Here is a 20,777-nt window from a genome sequence, read left to right on the forward strand (position 1 = left end):
ATGTCGGGTCAAGTTGCAAGAAATCTGTGACGTACAAGGGTAACATTTCCTGCAATATCATTGCCATGACAATGGTCTCATGTCTCATGTATCACCACCAGAGCAAAGGAATCCGGAGAACCTTAGCAACCAATCATATTCCAGCTTTCATTTTTTCGATCCAGGTTAACAAATGAAAGCAGTGATCTAATTGGTTGATAGGAACAACTGCTCTATAAAGAAATAAGCAATGAGATTTGTGTAAAAGTGATTGTCTAGTTTTTGTTTATTGGTGATTTATACTCAGGGACCCCCCTGATCAATTGCTTGAAGCGGCTGCAGCACTTTGACCTCTTTGACATTTGCAGGAACACCATCTGCTTTTCGGTAGTCATGTCTGATATCAAATGGCATACCTCCCAACTGTACTGAATGCAGAGAGACAGTTCCAAATTTCGGGAGCTGATGGTGGCTCAGTGGTTAGCCTTGCAGCGCTGGAGTCCTGGGTTCGAATCCCACCAGGAATAACATCATTTGGCCGCTGTCTCTGCTACTAGTACTTGGGGGAATTGTTGTGACATCACTTACATCAGCCTGGGGCTCCCTGAAGCCTCCGGTTACAGAGACAAGAGAGAACAGCAGGGGAACAGGGCAAGGTGTTAGCTTTTGGGATTTTTTGTTGGTTTAATTCATTAATTCACTGTGGGGACCAGGATAAGGACTATATAAACTATGGGGGCACCATATAAACTCTCCGGGCAACTGGAGAAGAACCTTATACTGTGGGTGCACCAAGAGAGGGATGGCGCAACTGGAGGGGGACATTAAAATTTGTGGGGGGAATTGGAGGGGGACATTATAATGTGGTGGCATATCGTGTCAAGGCCACTCTACTGTGTGGATTCACAAAGAGATGTGAATGGGAATGGGTGTAACCAAAGTGAAAGTGGGTAGGACTGGAGGTGGGTCCTACTATACGCAAATTTGCCGCACAATCCTTTTAAAGTTGGGAGCCATGTCAAACTAACAGAAAGCAATGTACAGAGTGACGAGGTTATTGTACTCTCCATAGTGCCGCGGCCCCTTCCAACAGCTGATTGGGTCATGTCAAGCTTCCGTTTACTTTGCCCGATTTTTGCTATAAACTGGCATAAATTATAACGTAAATTGTGTCTAGATTTGACTTTCTGGTGCACGGAGGAAAAAAGATTTAGAGAGCTGCATTTGTCTTTTAAAAAATTAGCTACATCGCCTTCCAGCCTACGAGAGATCAAAGCTGGTGGAGGAAACACCAACTATGATAAATTCCTGCCATGATGTACACAACATAACATGAACAATTTACATAGATATACAAGCAAAAATACATAAACCACTGAGCAGTCTCTTGACTCCATCTAAAGTAACAGCAACATTTGTAAAGAATTCAGAACATCCTCGGCCCATATGTTGTAAATGGAAAGCATAAGGTCTCCCCCTTACAAGAGAATCTGAGCATTACAATCGTATAATGTCAGAGAATGACGTCTTGAGTCAGCTTGGCGTTCAGCACCTTGGAAAGATATTATATAATAAAGTACTTGACCCTGTAAACTCAATATCATTTCCTCATATACGAACACTGAACACTATATACAGGGTAACAGCAGAGAACCAGGTGAGATCATGTACCAAACGCAGCAGTTATGATGGTAAAGTCTTCCCAATAGTCACGACCTTGACCCGTATATCCAATTCCTTCTTGTGCAGGTCACAAAGCATATACTACATAGAAACCATGGTGGAATCAGGAACTAGCAGGGTTTTATAATCAGTTAAACTTCTGCAGTAGCCTACTGGGACTAATGCCAGGAGATTGGGTGGCGTAGTCACAGTGGTCACAACAGCAAGGACCCTACACTGGTGCAAGGCGTCTGATAGTAGTAGTTCCCTGGGCCACATCCTAGTAGAAGTGTGCCTCACTGAGCCTGATGGTGGTTAGCGTGTCCATGATGGCAGGTGAAGGAATGAAACTGAGGAAACAGGGTTGTAAACAAGATGGAAAAAGGTTTTTTTTTTCTGAAGTAGAACATGGTAAACCAAAAAGGCCTTAGGAAATTTCCCCTGGAGCTGGTGCTGAGCTTATAGACGGTGAACTGTGGCAAACTGTGTCTCCCTTGCTTGTGCAGTCTTCTTCACTGTGCTGTATCCACCAAAATGTGTCTGTGGGATGCAGATCCAAAAAGGGTGCCCTCTCTGATCTGAGGCTGCTGGCAGGGTCATAGACTTGAGGTCGATATAACTTTACCCTCACAAAATACTCAAATCAGCAGGGATAATTCCCATCTCCTGACTGCACAACAACTTTAGGACTCTCCTTGAACTGGTTGGGAGGCATACTTAACCAGGGGCTCTAGCTCAGTTTCCTCACTTCTCTACCTTAAATTCTTCTCTGCCTGGCTGGAAAGAGATAACTTCCTTCACTACTTTCTCCTCCTACTTGAGGAAGGAAGAGATTCACAAACTACACTACTTCCTCCTGACACAGGGAGGTAGAGAATAACCATCTCCGCTTCTTCCCTAATCACAGTTCCCTAAATCAGGGTCATACCATCAACTCAGTCCTCAACCAGAATCGGTCTTCTCTCTTCAAGATTTTATAGCATGTTATACACACACAACATCAATGCTACTTCCTAATTACATCCTGGAGAATAGATTTACATATTTTTTACCCAGAATACCTAGCGGAGCAGGAATGACTTGTAAGTCTCCGTACGCCTATGTAGGCACACACTCTCCCTAATGTGTATGACTATCCCCTGACCCTGGTCTATAGTCTCTCACTCTGCCAAATCAGTATCCCTGCGCTATGCTGAGGAGGTCCAAAAGACCGAAACAGCGCTGTCCATAGCTGGAAATCTGTTCCTTTTGGAATAGAAATACTAATTTGGCAATAAACTCCGCATCATGTCAGTAGGCTTATTAACTGAGTCATGCATGATGTTAAGGGGGCTTCCCCTAGAGGGCGGCATACAGGGGCACTGTTCTCCTAATTACATCCTGGAGAATAGATTTGCATATTTTTTTACCCAGTAGTGATAACCTGTTATAGTGTTCCCAGGGGGACACTACACATTTACATGTGAAGAGGGGGATTTATGGCAGCTTGATGGACGCTTTAACTTGAAGAATGGGCAGACACTCAATGGTCTCAGTAGTAATAATAAGAAACTTCCCTGCCCACAATGTCCCTATGTATATATTTTAGAGCTAATGTATCCAGGTCATACCATTGGTGACATAGTAACATAGTGGGTTAGATGAAGACGTAGGTCCATCAATCCTACAGTGTTGATCCAGAGATCCCCATGAGACTTATACCAATAGCCCCATGTCAAGGTAAATTCCTTCTCATATCCAAATTTGACAGTATAAAACCTTGGATCAACTTGTCTTAGGTTTAGTATGAACTCAAACATAAATCCTAACAGACATATACCCTAAGGACACTATACCAGCATACATTGATTCCATAGTAAACCCCGGACGTGTTGCAGTATACGTTGCTATATTTTTAAATGAATTTTTAACATAGACCATATCATGATATGAATGTAGAGGATTCTTTGGGTGGGAGCCATGCTGCCTCCAGCGGTCACTTCTTGGAAATGAGAGATTTCATGGACGGGTACAATGGAACACAAGGTCACCCGGGTTTAATAGCCAACATTTAAAAATAATTTACTGGGAACCATTCAGGACAGACAGGTGTCTCTAAGGACACCATGTACTGTACAGTCTCCACTCCATCATTTCTACACTTTCCATAAAGGTATGTCTGCAGAAATTTGGCGCCTACGCATTTGCCAATTTATATTACAAGAAGACTGAGATCCAGAGGTTCCAAAACCCAGCTGTCCGGTGTGTACGGAAAATAATGGATTTTAATATGGAATTTTCAGGTTCCAAACTGTAATGTGAGGGAAAGCGTCAGGTCAGTGGGAGGATGAGGCATTAACACCTTCGGAGTTACCCTGGCGAGGTGCGGCAGACTTTTACAGACATTAACAGGTAAGATGTTAAATTAAAGCCAATTCTAGACATAGCAAAAAAAGCAGATTATCCTAAAATAAGAACATTGGCTAAGAATTTTCTAGTGTAGATTGTTTTTTAATGCTGTTTGTTGTGGGGACAAAAAAAATCAGTCAAGTGCCAAAAATATGATGCAAAAATCCATTATAACATAGCTTGATCATCTAAGGTTCTGTTCACACTGACAGTTTGCATCAAACTTTATGTGTAATGGGAAAATAATGTCACCCTAAGTGACAGAGAATGGACCCTTTTAGAGGAAAAGGGGCCGATATCTGTCCAAAACCAGGTCCGGTATAGTTGCCACGGCTCTGTTACAGTAAACCTAATGTGATGCCATAATGTCCAATGGCAGTTTTCACTGTAGCTCTGCCATTCTATTCATGAACCAGAAGAATGGCTATAGGGGGTGCAAAAGTGGTATTTACACCCTGACTGGTGGCGGAGGGGTCCGAGTACCCCTCTCTCATGTATGAAGACATTAGTATTTTGAATGGCATGGCAAGGCTGCTTTCACATCTGCGTTCTATGAACGTTCTGTGATTCCACCCCCCATTGTGCTTGAAGCAGGACAGTCTCCATATTTTTTAGGCGGAAACCTGGCGGACTCCATTATAGTCTATGGGATCTGCAGGTTTCTGTGGGTAACTGCTTTTTAAGCGGATAGGGTTTCCATTTTTCGGATCTCCAAGTGGACCTGAAGAATGGAAACCCAAACGCTGGTGGGAACCTAGCGTAAGTAGGGGTTGGGATATAGGTTTGTGCCTTTAAATATAGAATTATAGGTACCGACCTGAGTGTTTGTAAATCAAACCATACACGTAGCCATACAGATCCTAGGTCCAGGAGGCCAAGAGGCCCCCATATACATTACATGATCAGATTCAGTGGGCTTAGCCTATACAAATCTACTGTAATGGGTATGAATAGCTAAATAGGGCAGCAGTAATTGGAATCTGAGGAGGACAGATCGGCGGCCATTAGTACGACACATGATACATACCCTGTGGGTTATCTTACAAATTAGATCAGGAGAAAGTGACGCTCTCTACATGTGATAATACACACAAGTATTCGTCATAGGACTGGCAGTAGTAAACACGAGTGACCGACAACCCTGACAAGTACAGTGACAGGATCAGAGATGGCATGAGACATGGAGATACATTGCAGAGTAGAGAATTGGCCGGAGTAGACATCACATGCAGCCAGCGCTGACCTAAAGAACTGCGGAGGATGAGGCCATCTACTGGCACGCACAGCACATCACAGTACATGGCTCCAGTATACCATCCGTGTCTGAGCTGTACAAGACTGTAATATATCATTAATAGGAATACAATTATACATTTACAACACATTGAGGGCTTTTAGCACAGACACATCTTCACTTGTCTTTTTCCCTATTATACTAGAATTACCCAAATCACTGGGAATATGAGTCGGAATAATTCCGGGGAATGATGACAGATAGCGGAGAGGCTGTAACATAGGCTGTCAACACAAGGAAATCAAGAAAGCGGAAAACTGAGACAGTGAATTGCTCGCCTCCCGCTTACTAAATCTCATTCCCATCGGTATAGGGGTAGCAGTTACATGATAATCCCCCTTATGTTATAGGACGTTTCTGTACTTTATAGTTATTCTGCCTTTGCCGTCAGGGTTGTGGAATTAGTAGGCCAAAGCACATCTATAGCTCACAGACTGACTCTGACGCCAACTACTGGTCTGACTCTGACTCCTAATTAAATGGCTACGGTCATGACAGTAAAGCTCCTCTAATTCATGAAAAAGCCAGTGATGGATCACTATGAAAGTAAATCTCTAACAAACTATATAATGAGTATACAATATTAATAATTCTATAATATCATTTAAAATAATTCATCATTTTATTTTGAAGCCAACTCCGACTCTACTGCCATGCACTGATACCTGTTGACCCTGTGATAGACTTGTGTACACCCAGCAGCAGCCAATCAGAGGAGGCAGAGCAGCAGGGGAAGGAACTTGAACCAATGGTGAGACAGGGGGTGTGTCACAGACTACCAGAGTCTCCTTGCAGATGTGGCCTAAGCTTGACCCAATGCAGAAGGGGTAGAAAAAGCGACCAAACTGCAAGATCTAACAAAGATTAACAGTAGGTAAGTATCTCCTATAGATACGACATAGGCGGGAAGTAAAATATCGGAAACTGTCCAGTGTCCATTGAAAAAAAAAAAGAAAACTGGATCCAGGATTTTTGAAACTGAAAGGACATGTGGGTGACACTGAAAAAGATCCTCATCTTACCGGTAACAGTATATGCTGCTTATATGTCGTCACTAGTATCTGATATACATGATTTGTTATCTCAAGATTTGTTCCATAATGTTAGTTATGGGTCAAACAAGTCCCCAGAATATAATAAGTGGTGGTAATCAAACAAAAAAAAGAATTGTGTTACTCACCTGTCTCGGGCTCCAGCATGACTTTGGCCTTTTGAACTGTTGTCTTTGGCCTTTTGAATGACATCATTGACTGCTGAGCCTGTGATTGGGTCTCAGCGGTCACGTTGGGTTACACGGTATCATGAAAATTGCATCTATGCATCATGGCGCCTGTGACTGCCTCTGATGTGGGCCAGAAGGTCAAAGAGAACAGGAAGTTGTGCCAGAGCCCAGGAGAGGTGAGTAACGCCGTTTTTATGTTTGATCACCTCTCCTAGGCCTACCCTTGTTATACTCTGAAGACCTCACATTATAACAATAGCAGCACCAGTTTGGACGTGTTCAGTCCAAATGAAACTGCAGGAAGAACCTTGTAAACCATAAACTGAAATAAATGATGTGCACAAAATCATGTTAGTTATCTTGGTTGAAGTTCATGTTTTGGTTATTTTTCTATCAATCTTGTACCTGTCATAGATTTCAGTGATCATTTGCTGCATAAACTGGCATAAAGGATCCTACATGTAGGGCATGAAAGTGGTGTCGACATAAAAATACCAGTTGTGACTTTTTTGAAGCCAAATATCAGGTGTCAAATAAATAATAAACCTGACCCAATGTGTTTTATGTGTAGTAGCCCTTTAAGTTGAGAAGAGTTGGTCTATTGTATAGTTTCCAAAGCACTGAAACCGGTCCATGAAGAATACTAAGCAGCACATTCCTGCCGAAATTCCACTTAACTGGCACCCTGCTTTGTGCTACAAGTTACTCAGCAATGACCTATACCCAGGAAGGGTAAATCACTCCTCCAGCCACAAAGAAGCCCTGTTCCTGGTTCATCCTGTTATGTTCCAATTCTGCTAGCGTCTTCCACCGTTCCTCGCTCTGCAGACTACGGAAATTTGCAGGGTGTGAGAATACATCGTGGGATTAATCTCTTTTCCGTTCGGTGTCCAAATTTTATAGACTTCAATTAAATTCATGTGTTTTACAGTAAGCGCAGCCAGCTGCTGAAATCCCATATAACTGCTGCTATTAGAGCCATGGAAGATCTGCATAGAAATGAGATGTGGGGAGCAAACCATGCAAGGACCCCGCCCAAATGTCAGGCGCAGAAAATGCTGAATTCTATTGTTTACTAATACATAACTTCCTGTCATCACTAACATATCAGTGTATAGAAATCTCCAACCCTCCGCGCAGTATATTGAACCGTTTGCAGAATTATCCATGAACCTCCGTTTACGGATGCAAAAAATGGACGTAGACATCAATGTAAAAAAAAATGGTTCTCTATGTAAACAGGTGACCGCCTTTTGCATCCATTAAACAAATGTTCTAAATGGATGTAAAAAACGTAATCTGAATATAGCCTTATCTATTGACTGTGCCTAATGCACAAAGAACAAATATAAATTAAAGGGGCTTTTCAGATATGTGTATCATCAGTATGTGATTGGTGGGGTCTGATACCCGGGACCCCCACCAATCATCAGTATGTGATTGGTGGGGTCTGATACCCGGGACCCCCACCAGCTGGTTCAAAAGCTGGCTAAGGCCTCTTTACTGAATACCAAATACGACACCTTACATATTGTAGAGGGAATGCTTGGCATTGCAGCACAACCACATTCACTTGAATGGGACTGAGCTGCGAGTGTATCAAGTGACTGATGAATGTGACCTCATCGCCACAGGGAAGAGGCCACAGTGGTTGTGAGCCGATAAGCTGAGCAGGGGTCCCTAGTGTCAGATCCCCACCACTAAGGATAGGTCATCTAAATATAAGACCCTGTAGACCAGGGGTCCTCAAAATCTTTAAACAGTGGGCCGGAGGCAGAGCAGGTCGCACAGACATCGGGAGTGGTGCCCTCCAATAGATAAAGTGAAGTGCGCTCCATGGCCTGGCCCGAGCTCCCCAGGAGCTTCATTATAAATGCACGCCTGCCGGCGTTGTCGGCGGGGCCAGACAGAAGTGCTTGGCGGGCCGCATGTGGCCCGCGGGCCGCAGTTTGAGGACCCCTGCTGTAGACCTTTAAAAGTGCACAGAGGCCTATAGCGAAACGTGGTAAAGCCCCCCATGATGTTTATATAAAGTTGAGGAATCATTTTTTTAAAAAATCAGGTGCTTTATTATGGGGGTTATACCCCCAAAGTTATTTATAAGCCATTCTGTAGTGATGATGGGGGTCTCAGATAGCTGAGTGCTGTACTTTGGTTATTTCCTGCACTCCCAATCGAGGTAATACACCCCTTTCGGAATTGGTGGGGGTCTTACTGATCAACAATATTTCCTCTACAATGTAATGGAACATTAGTTCTGAGTGATAGGCGCCAACTAGCTGGTCACGTCTCTCACATATCACAGATAGTCTGTGCATCAGAAATCCAGCTAGGGGCTTCTGTAGATTTCAGTCATTAAGCTTTTATTTGCACATGTAAATTGGTCGGGGTGTTGAGCTCTGTCTGAGCACAAACAAGGAAAAAGTCATAATTTTAGGGCCATGAGCCAAATATTGCTACTTTTGGCCTGTCTTGTATGAATAGACTATCCTACTTTTCAATGTATTTGCACTAAACAACTGCTTTAAAACCATCAGCGTCGGGCCCCCTGCCACCACAAGCCCCATAGCAGCTATACATGGTAAGTATGTTTCTGTAGACCATGCATAGGTCTGTAAAAATACACATGTTAAAGGGGTTGTCTGGGGAGTTACCTTATTTGATCCGACTGACTCTTTATGTTGGACATGGGAGGTCCTGAGTCATGTGATGGAAACCAGATTGCTCCACACCCTCCCTGTTCCCTGTGCTATGACTTTTTAGTAACAGGCAATTACTTGTGAGAACAGGTAAGGAGGGAGGGGATGGAGGGACTGAGGGGTCAATACGCTGGTTCCAATCATGTGATCCCGGGCCAGAACCAGTCCAGAACCACTAGGTCAAATATGAGGTTGAGCCGATCTTGAGATTTCAGGATTGATTTTAAAATCCGATTTCCAATTATTTTCCAGCTGATCCCGATCGTGAAATTTGCTCATTCGCCGATCAGAATCCAATCTTTTCTGATCCCAATCGCTCAACCCGATTCAATGCTTTTCTATGGGAAACGTGACTTTTAGGCTGCATTCACACTGAGTAACGCTGGCGTTTTTTGTGCTTATTTTTGCACATAGCGCCGCGTTAATGCCACGTAGCGCCGCGTTAACGCCGTTCAACGCCACCGCAAAATAGCACATTTTTGCACATAACGCGGCGTTAACGCGGCGCTATGTGAAAAAATAAGCACAAAAAATGCCAGCGTTACTCAGTGTGAATACAGCCTTAGGGTTGAGCTGATCTTGAGATTTCAAAATCCGATTTCCGGTCATTTTCCAGCCGATTCCGACCATGAAATTTGCTCATTTGCCGATCAGAATCCGATCTTTTCCAATCCTGATCGCTCAACCCTAGTCAAATATCAAGAGTCCACAGGATCAAGTAAGGTAATATTAACTCCGCAGACAACTCCTTTAAAGGGGTTGGCCACTTTCAGACCAATATGGACAAACAAATGTACAATAAAAAGATATACAATTTTCCAATATACTTTCTTTATCAATTCCTCACGGTTTTCTAGATTTCGGCTTGCTGTCACTCATTCTGTTACTTCTAGAGGATAAAACGCTGACCATGGTCATGTGATTTACGGTCCATGGTCATGTGATGCGCACGCAGGTGCCGCTCGTCACAGCACAGTAATCAGACATCTGCCTGGTAATCAGCTGTACACCTGTGTGCAAGTCACATGACCATGGACCGTAAATCACATGACCATGGTCAGAGTTTTATCCTCCAGAAGTAACAGAATGAGTGACAGCAAGCCGAGATCTAGAAAACCGTGAGGAATTGATAAAGAAAGTATATTGGAAAATTGTATATCTTTTTATTGTACATTTGTTTGTTAATATTGGTCTGAAAGTGGCCAACCCCTTTAAGGGCACAGAATCTGTAAATGGTGGTTAATGTAAGCAGATAATAGTACTAGGACGTCCAATGTGCAGACGTGAAGCTCAGGCACACACTTATAAGGAGGCGCAGTTTCGGGGCCCTCATCCAAGTATTTCACTGTACTACAAAGTCAAGCAGGTTGCCATTTCGGATGCCAGTATAGTAACATCTGGGCATAATATTGCAGCTTGGGTGGTCACCAGAACCTCAATTGCTGTTTGTTAAAATAATATTAGAGTTTTAATAGGAAGACTGAAAACGGGGGCGTCCGTGTATTATGGTTATTTAGATCTACAAATGATGACTGCATATTTTGGCCAAATGATCGTTTTTCAGTAGTAACATGTGGTAAGAATATTCTATTTAACCACAATTTGGCAAAATCGTATTAAATTTGGCCACCCATATGGACAGTTACATCGGAAAGAGATCCTGCGCGTGGGCGGCGCGTCAAGAGCAACTATTATATATTTAATGATGATATGTGGGCCGTGTCTAGGATGAAGGTAAACTAATAATGCCAGTATATGGGATTTTTTAAATCCCTTATATAAATACATAGAAAAATAATCAAAACATGGCCCACCCTACCTGCAGACCACATATCATCATTTTCTCCATACTATGACATTTTTATGAAGATTCAGCCCTCAACTGAGACTTGGGAATTATATAATCCATCTGTAGGATGGTTTATTGAAATGCCCCATGCTTATACTCAGACTAACTTATAGAGGCATACCAGTAAGACAATATCTTGTTCCTCATTGTTTAATAATGAGTTTACGCATAGTGTAATTTTACTGAATAACTTACTGACAGCTATTTTTGTGTGTGAAGTTATATGCTCCCCTCCGGGGCATTGAGCTCCTCTCTGATCCCTCGAGGCACACAGTGTTTCCTGTATACAATGAGGTGAGACTATCAATGCAGGTCTATTAGTATCTCTATTTGACTCCCACAGACCTGCCATTGATAGCCTGACCTGCTTGTAAAAGAAAAACATTGTGTGCAATTTAAGCTCTGGAGTCAGTAGGCCAAACCATCGACTCCATCTCCTATTTTTCCACAGACTGACTCCAACACCTTCATAAATGGCTTACTGCCATGATAAGACAGAAACAATAAAAGCTCCGCTAATTCACAAAAAAAAAAAGCCAATGATTGAATTCCTATGCAACAAGTTACACATGTTTATTATTATACAATACTAGCTATAACCCGCGACTTCGTCCGCTGTCCCCTCACCCTTGCGCGATCCACCTGCAGTGCGGCCTCGCACAGCCCTTTCCTTGCGGCCAGTGCGGTTACCTCCCACAGCGTCGTGGGCCAGGACCCCATGGCCCCACTGCTGCACCTCAGGCCCTCCCCTTTCCCTCCACCCTTGTCCCTGGCCCCCTTTAGAGTACCAGTCACCTCCTACATCTACCCTTTACCCCCAAGCACCACCCACCCGTGAGCTCAGTTACCCCCCCCTTCCACATGTGCAATGTGGCACCCCTCCCCCCTACTTGCCTTCTGCCCTCTAGTGTGAAACCCGACCCCCCCTGTAACCCCTACCACCAGCACCTCCCCCAAACCAGCAACCCCCCCCCCTCCCCGGCCCCTACCAATAACCGTGCCCCCTCTCCCCCTTAAGCAAGCCGCCGATCCCTGTTCCAGCAGCACTCACCATGTAGATGCTGGGGAGCTGTGTGTCCTTTCCATGTGTGCGGTCCTTTCCATGCTGTGTGTGTTCCCAGTCGCAGAGTTCAAGGGTAGGTGCGGCTGGGCTTGTTTGGGCCGGGTACACTGCTGCATGCTACGCCGGCCTGAGGCAACGTGTGGCGGGCGGCATGTTAGCGGCGTTCGGAAGCATGCGGCTAGCCGCCGTGTTCAGCAAGGAGTCCCCGTGCTCTGGCCATGCCCACAATTCAGCGCCAACCTATGGGCCGCTATGCTGGCTCCCTATCCCGCCCACACACTGCCATGCACCAATAGGAGTGGCGTCTAACTACCTGCGCTGACGTCATGCCCGGCCCGACAGTGGACCAGGCGACAACTTTGGAGGGTCGTGGTGTCATTTTGGGGTGAGTGAGACACATTTAAAGGAGCCTATTACCCCTTCCTGGCCAATATGTAGGTGTGTGTGAAATTTCTAGGAAATCCATTCAGCCGTTCGAGTGTGAATGAGGAACAAACATCCAAACTAACAAACTTTCACATAATATTAATAGGATTGATAATTGTATGGTATAATTTAAAATACTCATTATATTTTGAAACTTTAAATTTTTTATCTACTCCGATTCACCCCAAAACTGACTTTGACTCAACTCAAGAGCCCTGTGTGCACCACAGGAGCAGAGAGAAGGTCGGTGCTCCAGAGAAGAGCACATAACTTTACAGAAAAGCTGTCAATTATTCAATAATATTGCACTACACACATTTTGGAGGGGAACAAAAGAATTCCTATTGGTGTGCTTCTTTAATCCTGCTCATGAAACAAAATGCAGACATAGTCCGGGCGCCTGGTCATCTAGAGCTTTAGGCTCAACTAAGAGCAAATATAAGGGCTGTTCTATAGATCTGTAATAATCACGCACGTACATCTATGGGTCCATACTGCATATTTGTAAGCCTCTAATCTCATACATAAGTTATTTCTTACTTATTCATTTGGGACCCCTTAGAAATGGCACATTAGAGAGTTTCTCACCCCTACAAGCTTTGCTTTTAGGGTAGACGGGAAGACAATATGGCGCCATTTAGAAGCATCACAGACCGTCTTAGGCCCCATAGTACAGATTTTCCGTGCACATAGAATGACCCTGAGAAGGAATCAGGACCTGGACGATATATCTTTATTATATTATATCAGCTGCTTGTAATCAAGATATACTTAGTCTACGTCTCTGAATCTCCCCGAAGCCGACTATACAAATTAGATAGCTATGTCGTTTGGCCGACAGCCATGTCCCCCCCTTCATAAACACGTGCATTCAGTTTACCCGACCCTGTATGTTTATTTCAATTAAGCGAGAGGGAAATAAAAACGCGGCCAGACATGAAAATCCAACACGCAAGACCCTCATGTTGGGCTTCTGCCATGTACATTAGATCATCGGCTGATCTTGGTATGTACAGAGCACAAGAAGTTACTTTTAGAAGTTTAATCATCTCCTTTAAATCATAGTAGATCCCCTTTAAATCCAGGACTAGATACAAGCACCACCATGAAAAGATGCGCTCCCCACAAAAAGACATCTTGTTCTGTAAACACCGTCAAAGAATTTCTTTCGTTGTGAAATCGTCGCCGCTTGTACCATTTCGTACATGTTCACAACAAGCAGGGTGTGAGAATACAACTTGGGATTATTCGGATTTCTGTTCTCCATCCAGAAGTTCTCAATGAGATACATGTGTTTTATTGTAAGTAATGGCAGCTGTTGTGAAGATGCTAATAGCTGCTACTGGGTGGGCATATGGTTTAGGGCAGGAACGTTGGACGTAAACCATAGCGTGTGCCATACTACAAGGGTGAAAAGACGACCGCACACAGCATGACAAGAGCCAGCATTACTTTATAGGGCAATACTAAACCTAAAGTATAAAGCCTTATAAAAGTGTTTATAAGGAATGACAATATTCACAACCAGACACATAGTGCAAGTATTACAGTACTCTTATGGAAGAACACTACTGTCAGCAGGTCTCCACCACTGGTCATATACCAGAGATGTCACCCAGCCAACAGGTATCTCAGCCAGGAAAAGAAACTGAAGGTGGCCATACATATTTGATGAAAATTGGCCAAACCTGCATTTTTATGGACTGGACTGCCATCTAATAAGCAAGTACAGGGAGCAAGCATAACATGAAGCTCCTGGATCCCAGTGCCAAGCCAACCAACTATAATATATCATAGTATCTTATATCATAGGTCTTATGTATAGTATATACTGGTATATATGGAGTCTATTGCTGATGCGTGGAAGAAGTCTACGATCGGCTGACTGGTATTTCTTTCTTTTACTGTAGACATGCTGATGTGAGATAACGAACTTTCAGTTGTGAGTACGAGATCTCACTAACTACCAAAGGAACTATCACATGTTATCGTGATAGCTGCATATGTCCCCCACCTCTGCAAAAAAGCTGATTCTGCCTGTTATGTCTACATGCTGTGACCCCCTTCATTATGTCTCCCAACCGCAGTCGGGCTGTATTATCAATATCACTTCGCACAGAGAACTAAATGATCCTGCAGTTTGTCTTCGTTTTTAGTTGCTATGTCTATTATCTCTCTATCTGCCATGAGCTTGTATGTGTTTCCTCTCTTGTTATATACGACTGTACCATCCATGATACTGTATCACTGAAATTTCCCTATTGTGGTAGTATTAAAGGATTATCTTATCTTATAATGTATAGTACTGGCAGTGGTGACTTCTATGGGCCCATGACTTTGGGGGCCTAGTTGGACCCTTGTTTCTTTTTTTGATAGGCTATTACCTGTTGGGCTACTCCAGTAGGTAACAGAGGCTTTTTACTTATCAGTCCCCACTCCTACCCATGGCCACCTCCACAAGTTTCTATGCATTGCGGTGAATTTTCCTTTTGATGTCTGGAGGATATTCAGCGTCAGCAACATGATATGTGATGCGCAGGGCCCCCCGGAGGGCTGAAGGCTGATGGAGAAGTGGAGGTGACCACAGGCTGAAGTGGCGATTGGTAAGAAAATATAGGACTTTACCTGCTCAAGTAATCTAAAGTCTACTATGGGAGGCACTTACTGGATCAGAGCCAATAAAGGGGCAGTATACTGTGCCCCCAAAAATAAATGTTTGAAGGCCAGTAAAAAAAGAAAGAATACTATACATAATGGGTGGGGGTAAGTAAGGAGGACTTTAAACCATGTGGGGTCAATAAAGAAGGGCTTTATACCTTGTGGAGGCCAGTAAAGGGGGCTTTATACTATGTATGAGGGGCCAGTAAAGAGAATGTCACACTGTGTGGTGCTGATAAAGGGGACTTTATACCACTTAGGCCCCAGTAAAGAGGGTATTATACCATGTGAGGGCCAGGAAAGTGGTGTTATATAATCGGGCACCAGTAAAGAAACACCTTATGGGCTCCTAAGGGTCCTGGGCCCTGGTGAGAACCCCCCTCCCCCCAAAGTTATGTCCTTGGTACAGGGGTGTCTGACTCCCCCATAGCAGATTCAAGAGAAAGCGGAGCAGAGCCTGTAGGATTGCACATGCCCACTCTTGTTCTCAAGGGAGATGGATGGCGGTTGTTGATTCCTCTTTCTACATTGAAAACACCTGCATGCCTGATGAGTATTCATGGCTATGGGGGGTCAGAAGAAATAGCCATCAAGGAAATCAGGATTTGGCTAAAAGTCATGTAACCATCTTTGACTGTGCGGGAGCCATTACATCACTGCCAGGATTCCTCCTCACTCCATTTGTTAATAGACAAAAATAAACTATTAAAAGGTATTATTCTTACTTTGTAGCATTTTCTCCATACAAGTAAGCAAAGATCCACAATTATATAACAAGTAACATGTAACATTTAATAATCACCTACAGTGTAATTAACCCCAATAGTTGGGTGGTAATAAAATAAAGACTAATTGGAACGCTCTTACCCATTTCAGATGAAGGGTATCATACCACACCTTTAGGGCCAAAATTTATCCAGAAGCAGAGGGAACCAAGAATGGGTATATCCCTGTCACCCAAGCATATTAACTCCCGGCCTTACAAGGGAGGTCCCAGCGCTGACCCTAAAATTGATTGCTCAGGGATTTGAGGTCAACAGTCATGGTCACCGCTTCTCAGGCCCACAAGGATTCGCCACACTAACCCTTGCAAACAATAGACTAGGCTCTGGAGTTGCACAGCATGGACAGGAGCCTGGACCATTAAGCTCCTCTCCTGGACCATTAAGATGGAAACTGGAAGCTGTGAGACAACCTCTCCTTTATGTGCAGGCCATATCCCATGAAGACTGTATGTCTAGTGACGCCAACAAGACACTGCACAGCCAATTGACACAACTTGGTTTCGCCCATGTTGGACAATTATCACATCGTCAACTTTTCAGAAAACATCACACACATACAGCATTTCTTCTACGCAAGAAAACTGGTGCAGAGCAATGATATTGAGGTGCATGGTTAGCACAAAGCAGAGATTGGGGAGCGCTGAGGCATCCTTGCCTTGATCCGACAGATTTATTATAACTAACGCCATTTTTGGGAATTACAATCAATATCTATGCCAGTTGCTTTCTTTTGCAGATGCCATTCTGGCACAGGAATGGCAGACAGATTTATGAAGAGGTCACAGTCCCTTCATAAATCTCTTGGTCCCTGTGTCAGTCAGGCTGTTTATTAAGACAGGCATATGATATGCCAGTCTTGATAAAGTTGTCCCATTGAGCCATCGGTCTATTCAGTACAATACACAAAGCAACATGCACAATAGACTGTACAGGTAAATACTCTGGCAAATCCTAAGTTAGGACCGATGAATGTTGTCTACCTAAGGCTAATGGAAAATGGTGGCTCCTACCGCCGCACACATAGAATGTGAGAGATATTGAGTGCTACATTTTCCAATATCTATAAAAATACATACATCTTGCACACAATGTATGGGAAGGGAGAAAGGTGTGTTAGTGAGATGGCCTGATTTACCGATGATCGAGGACGCCCTCTTGTGGTGAATAAGCTCAATGCATCATCATCATCCCAAAAACACATCTACGTCTTCTATCCTGCGCTCAGCCTGCACATACCACATGCAGACATCCTTAGCTGTGACTCAGCTGGAAAGTCACAACACAAATTTGTTTTCTTCAGTCCTTTAAGTACCAGGTTTGAGTAAATTGCATTGTGAATAATTATTATCTTCTCCTTATTTAGCCGCTGTCTATCACCCCAGGAAGAAACAAGCCGAGTATATAAAGGAAAAGCTCATTAGAAGTGCGATTATGTAAATATCGCAATAATAACCTGCGCCGTGCGCTGCCTCCCTAACTAGAGGGGTACAGACATGATCAGACACATGCACATTAGCACATCAGGTTCGTGCAGGCGCAGCTGCTGGGGATGCTAGTGAGGACGTAGTAGTCCGCCATTAGATTTATCATCTATTAGAAATTCATCAATAGCAATGGCATAAATAGTAGTTATCAGAAATGTTCACTTGTAAGGCCATGTTCACATACTGTATGCATTGGAGGTTCCACTCAAAAATGACAGATAAAAAAGTCAGAGCATGCAGAGCAGAATGACAGACATTATAAGGGATTCCCCGCTGACCACAATATAGCCAATAGGACAGTGGTATAGCTATAGGAAGTCGCAATGGCTGCACTTGTGACCAGGCCCCTAAGTCAGGAGGGCCTGTGTGCCGTACAGGTACAGCTGCAGAGTCCTTTATCCTTCCCCTGAACTTATCTCTATGATCAGTGCAAGGATATTTGAATTAAGCCTCTCACTGCCCCAGACCACTAGGGGTACTGCCCAAGATCTCCAAGGATTTTACAATAGCCCCTTCTCTGTCCTAGATCCCCAGTGAATCTGGCATTTACCCCTTCACTGTCTTAGACCACCGGGGATACTTATCTTAATCACTTCATTACCGTAGACCACCAGGTATATTAACATTATCCTTTGCACTGCCTTAAATTACGAGGAATGCCGACACAGCGACACTATCACCTTTACTGCCATATGACTCCAGGTATTAAAGGTAGAGGCGTAGCGCGAAGCTCCTAGGCCCCAATTCCAAATCTGTAAGGGGGTGCCCCTTATGTGCTATTTAGAATAATGGTTTATTTTCCATGGCCCTGTAGCAATTGCTACTTCTACAACCCCCATAGTTCCGTCCATGATTAAAGGGGTTTTCCAAGACTTACAAGCTGTTGACCTCGCCTTTAAGGGATCCTATCATTCAGAAGCAATTTTTTGTCCCTAACACGTCGGAATAGCCTTAAGAAAGGTTATTCGTCTCCTACCTTTAGATGTCTTCTCAGTGGTGCTGTTCCGTAGAAATCCCGGATTTCGCCGGTATGCAAATGAGTTCTTTTGCAGCACTGGGGTGGGCCCCAGCGCTCAAACAGCACTGGGGGCGTCTCCAATCCTGCCAGAGAACTCGGCAGCACCGTCTCCATCTTCTTCAGGAACGTCGTCTTCCTGTGTCTTCTTCAGGCGCAGGCTTTGAAACTTGTAGTCCTCGGGCAGAGCCGACTGCGCGTGCCCACAGGCCACAAGAAAATGGCCGCTTACTTACATTTTTCATTAGATAAACAAGGAGACGTAATATTTTCCTCTCTACTTTTCTTGGTTTGGGTTATAAACAATTCGTGAAAATCCTTCAATAAAAAGACTCAACCTCATGGGCACTGTTGAGAAATGTTTATTTCCAGTGTCGGACTGAAATTCCTTGGGCCCACCAGATTCTGGGGGCCCAACCTCCAACATTCCTTGGAACAGAACATACTACCCTTCAGATTCGGGTGTCTTCTGTTGGACTATTATTGTATTAGAGCCTGGGCCCACTGGAGGATCCTTTGGTTCTCTGGTCAGCCAGTCCGACACAGTTTATTACCTATATTTAGTAGTTCTCCTTCTCACTCCCAAACTATCCTCAATGCTTCTATTCAGGAATCAGCCATTTCTAGGATTCCTCGCCCTCCGCTGTTATTGCGGCCACTTATCAGTAGAGGGCAATATTACACAACAATATTTCATTAGCTCTGTCGTAGTAATATAAGTGAAAAGATATTTTCGGAGCAAGCATTTCTGAGATCAGAAGCCCTGTGAAAGCAAGATAAGGATACAGAAGATCTTCATCTACAAAGCTATAAGGTAGGTGACATGTCCATTATTTACAGCTACTGACAGCATTATATGACAAAGCAAAAAGTTACTAAAAGCTGTATATTCTAAATATGCCATAAATACCTGATATGTGGGGGTCCCAGAGATGGCCTTGTCACCTCCATTCAATAACTCGTGCCAGGTCTGTGGCAAGAGTCAAGGGAGGGCTGGATGTGCGCCCTTCTCCATTGAGGTCTATCAGTTACAATAAGAGCCTTGCAAGCAGCTGTAGGCATGCCAGAAGATAGGAACACCCCTTTATTATCATGTATTGTGTGGTGTGTATGGATACTGTAAAGGGAAAAATAAAGCCTACCCTTGCATTCCATGCACTGGATAATACACAGGGGTGCAGCCAGTGGCGTAACTAGGAATGGCGGGGCCCCGTGGCGAACTTTTGACATGGCCCCCCCCCCCACCGAAGACCTCGACTGATCCCCTCCTACGCATTCCTGCGCGCTCTATTATGCCCCATAGTGGCCCCTGCACATAGTATTATACCCCATAGTGGCCCCTGCACACAGTCTTATCCCCCATAGTGGCCCCTGCACACAGTATTGTACCCCATAGTGGCCCCTGCACACAGTATTATCCCCCATAGTGGCCCCTGCACACAGTATTATCCCACATAGTGGCCCTTGCACACAGTATTATGTCCCTTAGTGGCCCCTGCACACAGTATTATACCCCATAGTGGTCCCTCCACACAGTATTATCCCCCATAGTGGCCCCTCCACACAGTTTTATCCCCCATAGTGGCCCCTACACACATTATTATACCCCATAGTGGCCCCTCCACTCAGTATTATCCGCCATAGTGGCCCCTCCACACAGTTTTATCCCTCATAGTGTCCTCTGCACACAGTATTATCCCTCATAGTGGCCCCTGCACACAGTATTATCCCCCATAGGGGCCCCTGCACACAGTATTATGCCCAACTGTGGACACCCATAAACAATTATTATACTCTGAGGTCTTTTCAGACCCCAGAGTATAATAATCGGAGACCCAGGGGGAGAAAAACATTAAAAAAAACTCTGTTACTCACCTATCTCCTACGCTGTCGGCCTCCAAAGTAGTCCATCTTCAATGAAGTCAGACATCACATGACCCGGGAAGCAGGTCGGACAACTAGGCCGAAGCCTGCCTGGATCGTGGAGAGGTAAGTAACAGTGTTTTTTATGTTTCTTACCTCTCTCATGGGCCGCCGATCATTATACTCGGGGGTCCGAAAAGACCCCCGAGCATAATGATAACAGCGGTAGTGGCTGTCACCGGGCCCCTAATGACCCAGGCCCTGTGGCATCTGCCTCTGCTGCTATGGCGGTAGTTACGCCACTGGGTGCAGCTATAGGGGGTGCATAGGTAGTAATCTCTATTTGTCCCTGGAACTAGGTCAGGGGGCCCCAATTGCTCTTTACAACAT

General features: G+C 44.3%; 2 protein-coding genes across 2 annotated transcripts in view; both read left to right on the top strand.

Moving 5' to 3' along the window:
• EMILIN3 (elastin microfibril interfacer 3) overlaps positions 1 to 20,777 on the top strand; it is a 200,900-nt gene that overhangs the window by 34,827 nt on the left and 145,296 nt on the right. The gene's annotated exons all lie outside the window — the stretch shown is intronic.
• MYL9 (myosin light chain 9) overlaps positions 19,244 to 20,777 on the top strand; it is a 59,116-nt gene continuing 57,582 nt past the window's right edge. Inside the window, exon 1 of the mRNA XM_075277482.1 lies at positions 19,244 to 19,338. The gene's annotated coding sequence lies outside the window, so the exon portion shown is untranslated. The remainder of the gene's footprint in view (positions 19,339 to 20,777) is intronic.

Source organism: Leptodactylus fuscus, chromosome 6 (assembly GCF_031893055.1).
Source record: "Leptodactylus fuscus isolate aLepFus1 chromosome 6, aLepFus1.hap2, whole genome shotgun sequence".
Taxonomy (NCBI): domain Eukaryota; kingdom Metazoa; phylum Chordata; class Amphibia; order Anura; family Leptodactylidae; genus Leptodactylus; species Leptodactylus fuscus.